The sequence below is a fragment of the Hylobates moloch genome, unplaced genomic scaffold (genome assembly GCF_009828535.3).
Source record: "Hylobates moloch isolate HMO894 unplaced genomic scaffold, HMol_V3 SCAFFOLD_7, whole genome shotgun sequence".
NCBI classification, from domain to species: domain Eukaryota; kingdom Metazoa; phylum Chordata; class Mammalia; order Primates; family Hylobatidae; genus Hylobates; species Hylobates moloch.
This window is the reverse complement of record NW_026652282.1, coordinates 82,027,013-82,035,539: the sequence shown is the minus strand read 5'-3', so window position 1 is coordinate 82,035,539 and position 8,527 is coordinate 82,027,013.

Here is an 8,527-nt window from a genome sequence, read left to right as displayed (position 1 = left end):
AAAAAAAAAAAAAAAAAAAAAATTATTAGCAATTTTTAGCAATAAAGTAAATAAAGTTATTTTTACATTAGGTATGCAGTTTTAAATATAATGCTATTATACATTTAATGGACTACAGTATGGTATAAACATAACTTTTATATACACTGGGAAAAATGTGTCTGATTTACTTTCTTGAAATATTCACTTAATTGTGGTGGTCTAGAACTGAATCTGCAATATTTTCAAGATATGCCTGCATATATTTATCTAAATAATAGATAGAAATATTTGGGATATGATGCTGAAGACTTTTATATATGTTGATAAACATTTTAATCAAGACCCATTAGGATGAAGCATTTTCTTCTTCTTTGAGGGTTTTTAATTATTACAAACTAGCCCAGTTTCCTAATAGAACTGTCATATCATAGGCCACTGTGGGTTTTGTTCTAGGACAATGTTTCCAAATACAGCTGTGTGAATTGAGTGCTGGTTCAAAGCAAGATTATCACCAGTCTATGGTTATAACTTTAAAAAGTTAATAAGGAACTTATACAGAGAGAGAGAAAGATAGTCAACTCTTACGTCTTGAATATAGGGTGCCAGGTTCTGTTCTAAGAACTTTATATATTAACTTATTTACTCCTCATAACGCATGGCACTGTCTCTTTTCTCCTTATAGAGATAAACCTGAAGAGATTAAGTTAGATAACTTGCCAAATATACATAAAATGTATACATGTGGCTGTAAGTTTGCTACATTTCCTTTCTTGTAACAGTTCATTTATTCTGTGTCTAAGTTTTCCCTACTTCTTAGATTTTTAAATGTGTTTTAAGTTTTGAAATGATTGTAATAATAGATGATGAATATAAACTAACATTCTAAGATTGTGTGAAATCAAAAACTCTGGGTATAACTGCTTTAGAAATGTATCCCTGTCTATAACTTCCCTGAGATTTGGGGCTTCAGGCCTTAAGTGCTACTTCGCATTAAGAAGCTTTTTAAACACAAAGCTGCTCTGTGAGCCTTCTGGTGGTTCACTCGTGAAATGAGAGGCAAGTCAGTGTGCCTTTTTGGATGACACACTGGATTTCCATCTAAGCTTCCAATTCAATTTGCACTTTAATTACAATTGAACTGCCACTTTAATTTGAATTTAGTTTTATCATTTGTAACTTCACTCAGTGGCAGCAGAGGTTATTCCAGAGACATGCGGAAGGGAGTGACCATGGCCAGGGCCTTTCCCACACCCACAGCATAGTGTTAGCAGCAGGAACTGAGCAAAGCATACCTATGCTAATCTTCTGGCTGGGGGCCAGGCTCAGATTGAAACATTGAACTACTTGCAACCTTGCAAGCATAGTGGGGCTGCAGAGACATCTTGCCTTTTGCTAACCATGAAGTCTTCCTTCTCTTTGGATATGGTTTACTGAACTTTGTCACATTTTAAGTCAACCCCTCACCTCAGTGGGTGGTGGGTTGTGTATATGGCTGGTGTCTCACTCTGATCTGACTTTTTATCCTGGTCATATATTGCTGTCTTCCCCCCACTCCCTTTCCTAATGGAGTAGCTGCTGCTATATATACCACAGGATAATAGCTATTATTTATATAGCAATTTTCATCTTCAGTGTGCATTACAAATACTAACACATTAATCCTCAGGAGAGAAGTATTATATAATGCCTTAAGCAAACATCCATCCCTTTTATTTCCAAATGAATTGAGTAGGTTCATGAAATATAATCAATGGATCATCAGTATTAGTTGGAATGTTGTTACACAAAATGATCCACTAGCACCAGAGTTAATGGTGATGGTCACAGGTTCAGCTTGGAGTGTATTACCGGAGTCCCTGCAGGGGAGGCACTTGCAAACCAATCTCCTGCTTTCTGGTCTCAGAGGACTACCCTTAATAATGACTGACATTTCCTCACAGCTTCTAAATGGGTCCAGCTGGCACTATGCAGGATTTTCAGGTATAGTGGATTGTTTTACTTTACTCCATCTGTCAATGCTTCCTGAGAGGGCATATTTTACTATGAAAATATGTTTACAAAACCAGCAGCAAAGCATTATCATTATCCTTGTATCACGTCCCGGTCTTACTCTCTCCTGTCTCACTCTCCACTGTTCTCTTACATTACACTCTCTCCGCCCAAACACACACACTAAGAGTTTCAGGATTTGAAAGAAATAAAGTGCCAAGTACAATAGCTTTTCATCCTATCCTGAACATCTCCATGGGTAATTTTTAAGCGGCCCATTGTTATACAGAAAATTTCCTAATTGCATTGTCTCTTTTACTTTATTTCTGTGAGGTGAGAAGGAGCTGTACCAGAGTTTAAGGGAAGGTGGAAATAGTTGAAAGTGAGAGCAAATCTGCAACACACAATTACATAAAATCTGAATTTACTTAACTCTTTTGTTGATGCTGATGGTTAGCCATAACATGACTTAGATAATTTTACTTGAAATACCTCACCTGACTCACGTTTCTGATGAGCAAATATTTCACCTCTTGGCAATATGTTATCCCATACAGGAGAAGAATTTGAAAAGAGCTTCCATTTTGAGCTTAAAACCTCTTTTTCTGTTTAAGAAAATTCCAAACCTTAAGCATTTAACTTCACAATATGTAGTAGACACTCTAGACAGCCAAATCATTTATTTAATTTTTAATTACACTATGATACTACCTAAAATGCGCATTACTGTTTCATTATTATTTTTATACAAATCCTGTGTTCTTGAAAGCAATAAGAATGAACTTACAGTAATCACAAGATATGACACCAAATATTAATATCATAATTTATAATGTAAAAATAAACAAAATAGATGTGCAAGTTTTGGAATTGTGGGTATTATTTTTGCATAGAGGCAATATGAAATAATATTGGAAAACACAAAGTTTTAAAGAATTTCATTTAATGTCCTAAAAATGTCCTTTCTATTTAAGGATGTATAAGGGTGTAAAACCAACAGAGAATTAATTTTAAAAGAGCTAAAAAAAAGTAGACAACTGTACTCACCCCGTTCAGAAAATCAGCCCCACTATTTTTGTGGGTCAATAGTTTCAAGATTTACTCTCTAGATAACTTTTCATTGAGTAAAACATCCAAAACTAGCAGTTTTAGATTTGGTGGTACCAGTGTGACTCCCCTGTTTTTGTTGGTGGACTTTGCTTTCAGGCTCCATTTTTATTTTATTTTATTTTATTTATTATTTTTATTTCAATAGCTGTAGAGGTACAAGTGGTTTTTGGTTACAGGGATGAATTGTATAGTGGTGAAGTCTGAAATTTTAGTGCAACTGCCACCCTAGTAGTATACATTATACCCAAAAGGCAGTTTTTCATCCCTTTTTTCTCTCTTACTCTCCTTGCTTTTTAGTCTCCAATGTCCATTATCCTGCTTTGCATAACCTTGTATATCCATAGGTTAGTTCCCACTTATAAGTGAGAATATGCAGTATTTGGTTTTCGATTCCTGAGTTACTTCAGTTAGAATAATGGCCTCCAGTTTCATCCAAGTTGCTGCAAAAGACATTATTTTGTTCTTTTTATGACTGAGTAGTATCACTCATTATACCACATTTTCTTTGTCCATTCATTCGTTGATGGGCACTTAGGTTGATTCCTATCTTTCCAATTGTGAATTGTGACGTGATAAACATATGCATGCAGGTGTCCTTTTGATATAGGGACTTTTCCCTCACCTTTGGGTAGATACCTAGTAGTGGGATTGCTGAATCAAATGGTAGATGTAGTTTTAGTTCTTTAAGAAATTTCCATAATGTTTTGCTCCAAAAGCAAAAGTCAGTCATATTCAGATTGTTTAATTTCCATGTAATTGTATAGGCTTGAGGGTTTATTTTGGAATGGATTTCTAGTTTTATTCTACTGTGTTCTGAGAAGATACTTAATATGATTTTGATTTTTTAAATTTATTGAGACTTGCTTTGTGACATATCATATGGTCTATCTTGTAGAATGTTTCATGTGATTAAAAAACGTATATTCTGCAGTTTTTGGTTGGAATGTACTGTAAATATCTGTTAGGTACATTTGTTCTAAAGTAAAGTTTAAGTCTCGGGTTTCTTTGTTATCTTTCTGCCTCAATAATCGGTCTAGTGCTGTCTAGTGTTGATGTCCCCCACTATTAGTGTGTTGCTGTCTTTCTCTTTTCCTAGGTCTAGTAGTAGTTGCTTTATGAATCTGAGAGCTCTGGAGTTAGGTTAATATATATTTAGGGTTGTTACATCTTCTTGTTGAATTGATTCAGACTCCATTTTTAATTAAATCACATTATCTGGTATGTGAGTCCTTCAGTGAGAAAATGATGCTGATATAGTGAAAATAAAACAGTTGGATAAGGTGCAGAATAAAATGTTGTAAACAGAAAGAAATGTTGGATCTCTGATGAAGGAAAGTTTGTCTGAAATTCTCTTTCATTTCTTTTCATCACAAATACAAACCAACTGACACTGTGTCATGCAGTGTTTCCAAATATTATTTATAAGCCAAATATTTGATCAGTTTTTTAATATCCACCAAGAGATATCCTAGAGAAAGCAAGCCTGGGAACAACAATTGAGTTGTTCTAGTGCATAGCAAAACATAATTTTTATGGCCCAATTCAAAGAGATTGAGCTCCACAGGTTTCAAAAAGACTTCGAGAGAGTAGGCACTACTGTGCGAGAGCTCATTACAAAAGTTTACATTTGGACTGTATGAAGAATTCTAGGAAAGACAAAAGACATGTTTTATTTTGCCTATGCAATGATTTTGCTTCAAATTGTTTGTTTTGCATCTGTAAGAAAACAGCTAGTGCAACCATGCCTCTGTGCAAATATTATTGTATTATGATACTAAATCTGCTTATGCGCGAATCTGAATAATACTGTAGTTTGAGGGAAGAGGGAATTTGGAGACAGGGGGTTTGCAAGCAAATTGAAATACCTGTGTGAGGTAAGATGTCAGTTAATATTTTAATTTTAACCTAAGTAATCACTAAATCTTTAGTGATGTGGTGTCCATTCATTTAGTGTTTCTAATGGCAGCAGGTAATATATTCTCCTGACACAAATACATTTTTTGACGCAATTTAATGTCCATTTGCCTATGAAAGCTGTCTCAATAGTGAAAAAACCTTGTGTACTACAGCAGAGACGCTACTTGACCATTTTTCGTGTTTACTTTGCTGTGTATTTTTGAATAAATTAAATGTGTATAGCTTTCAATAAATTTTATATAATATAGATTTTTGACCAATTTAAGTAATAAACATGTATTTATTGGAATATGTTTGGTAAGCCAAGAACTGTGTTAGGTCATAACAAGATGCAAAAAAAGCAAACTTCTGATAAAAGAGATGGTATACTCATAAAACAATCAGAGACAAATGAAATGTTACAGTATGCAGTGTAAAACTACTAATTTTAAAAAAGGAAATGGTTCAGAGAAGGGTTAGGTAAACATCAGACTAGATAGCTGGGAAACTTTCACGGAAGCACTGGGGCATGAAGTTTGAAGTCAACTTTGAGAGTTGGTTTGTCATTTCACTATATATATGTATTTCAAAACATTGTGTTGTAGACCTTAAATATATATTTTTAATTTATTTTCTTCCCCTTTTTATTTTACATTCAGGAGGTACATGTGCAGTTTTGTTTCATGAGTAAATTGTGTGTCACTAAGTTTTGGTGTACAAATGCTTTTATAACCCAGGTAATGAGCATAATATCCAATAGGTAGTTTTTCTAACTGTCAGGCCTCTGAGCCCAAGCTAAGTCATCATATCCCCTGTGACCTGCACGTACACATCCAGATGGCTGGTTCCTGCATTAACTGATGATATTATCTTGTGAAATTTCTTCTCCTGGCTCATCCTGGCTCAAAAGCTCCCCTACTGAGCACCTTGTGACCCCCACTCCTGCCTGCCAGAGAACCCCCCTTTTCCTTTACCTACCCAAATCCTATAAAACAGCCCCACCCCTATCTCCCTTTGCTGACTCTCTTTTCAGACTCAGCCCGCCTGCACCCAGGTGATTAAAAGCTTTATTGCTCACACAAAGCCTGTTTGGTGGTCTCTTCACACGGACGTGCATGAAACTAACCTCACCCCCTTTCCATCCTCTACCCTCAAGTAAGCCTTGGTGTCTATTTTTCCCCTCTTTATATCCATGTACACTTAAAATTTAGCTCCTACTGATAAGTGAGAATATACAGCATTTGGTTATCTATTCCTGTATTAATTTGCTTGGGATAATGACCTCCAGCTGCATCCATGGTGCTGCAAATAATATGATTTCATTCTTTTTTATGGATGTGTAATATATCCCACAGAGTGTATGTACCACTTTTTCTTAATCCACTCCTCCATTTATAGGCATCTAAGTTGATTCTCTGCCTTTGCTATTGCGAGTAGTGTTGAGATGAACATATGTGTGCATGGATCACTGTCATAGAAAGACTTATATTCATCTGGATATATACCCAGTAATGGAATTGCTGGGTGGAATGGTAGTTCTGTTTTAAGTTTTCTGAGAAATTTCCAAACTGCTCTCCACAGTGGCTTAACTAATTTACATTCCCACCAGCAATGTACAAACATTCCTTTTCCTCTGCAACCTTGCCAACATCTGTTATTTTTTGACTTTTTAACTAACAGCAATTCTTACTAGTGTGAGGTGGTATCTCACTGTGGTTTTGATTTGAAATTCTCTAATAATTAGTGATGTTGAGCACTTCCCTTATGTTTGTTGGCTACATGTATGTCTCCTTTTGAGAAGTGTCTGTTCATGTCCTTTGCCCATTTTTTAATGAGGTGGTTGTTCTTTGCTTGTTCCTTATAGACTCTGGATATTAGACCTTCATTGGATGCACCAAATGGAAATATTTCCTCCCATTCTGTAGGTTGTCTGTTTACTCTCTTGGTGGTTTATTTTGCTATGCAGAGCTCTTTAATTTAATTAGGTCCCAATTGTCAATTTTTTATTTTGTTGCAATTGCTTTTGGAGTCTTTGTCATGAAATCTTTGCTCACACGTATGTCCAGAGTGGTAGTGCCTAGGTTTTCTTCCAGAATTTTTATAGTTTCAGGTCTTGCATTTCAGTATTTAATCCATCTTGACTTGATTTTTGTATATGGTGAAAGAAAGCAGTCCAGTTTCAATCATCTGCATATGGCTAGCCAGTTATCTCAGCACCATTTATTGAATAGGGAATCCTTTTCCCATTGTTTGTTATTGTCAATTTTGTCAAAGATCAGATGGCTGTAGGTGTGTGGATCTATTTCAGGGTTATCTAATCCATTCCATTGGTTTATGTGACTGTTTTTGTACCAGTATCATGCTGTTTTGGTTACCATAGCCTTATAGTCTAGTTTGAAGTTGAGTAATTTGATGTATCTGGCATTGTTCTCTTGCTTAGGATTGCTTTGGTTATTTGGCCCCCTTTTTAATTCCGTATCAGTTTTAGAGTGGTTTTTTCTAATCCTGTGAGAAAAAAAATATGTTGATATTTTGATAGGAATAGCATTTAGTCTATAAATTGCTTTGGGCAATATTGCCATTTTAACAATACTGATTCATCCTAACTGTGTACATAGAATGTTTTTCCATTTGTTTGTGTAGTGTTTAATTTTTTTCCAGTAGTGTTTTATAATTATCATTGTACAAATTGTTCCCTTCCCTGATTAACTGTATTCCTAGGTATTTTATAATTTTTGTGCCTATTATCAATGGGATTGCATTCTGAATTTGGCTCAGCTCAGGCGTTATTGGTGTATAGAGATGCTACTCATGTTTGTACATTGATTTTTTTATCCTGAAACTTAAGTTGTTCATCAGTTCTATAAGCCTTTGGGCAGAGACTATGGGGTTTTCTAGGTATAGAACCATATCATCCATAATGAGAAGTACTTTGGCTTCCTCTCTTTCTATTTTGATGCCTTTTATTTCTTTCTCTTCCCTGATTTCTCTGGTTTGGTCTTCCTTCCAGTACTATGTTGAATAGGAGTAATGAGTGTGAGCATCCTTGTCTTGTTCTGGTTCGCAAAGGGAGTGCTTCCAGCTTTTGCTTGTTCAGTATGATGTTGGCTGTGGGTTTTTCATAGATGGCTTTTATTATTTTGATGTATATTCCTTCAATGCCTAGTTTGTTGAGGGTTTTTAACACAAAGGGATGCTGAATTTTATTGAAAATTTCCTATATCCATTGAGATGATCATGATGTTTTTGTTTTTAGCGCTGTTTATATGATGAATTACACTTATTGACTTGTGTCTGTTCAACCAACCTTGCATCCCAGGAATAAAGCCTACTTGATAATGGGAGATTAGCTTTTTGATGTGCTGCTGGATTTGGTTTGCTAGTATTTTGTTGAGGGTTTTTGCATCTATGTTAGTCAGGCATTTTGGCCTGAAGTTTTCTTTTTCTGTTGTGTCTCTGCCAGGTTTTGGTATTAGATTGATGCTTGTCTCATAGGATGAGATAGGGAGGAATCTCTCCTCCTCAATTTTTTTTTTTTTTTTTTTTTTTG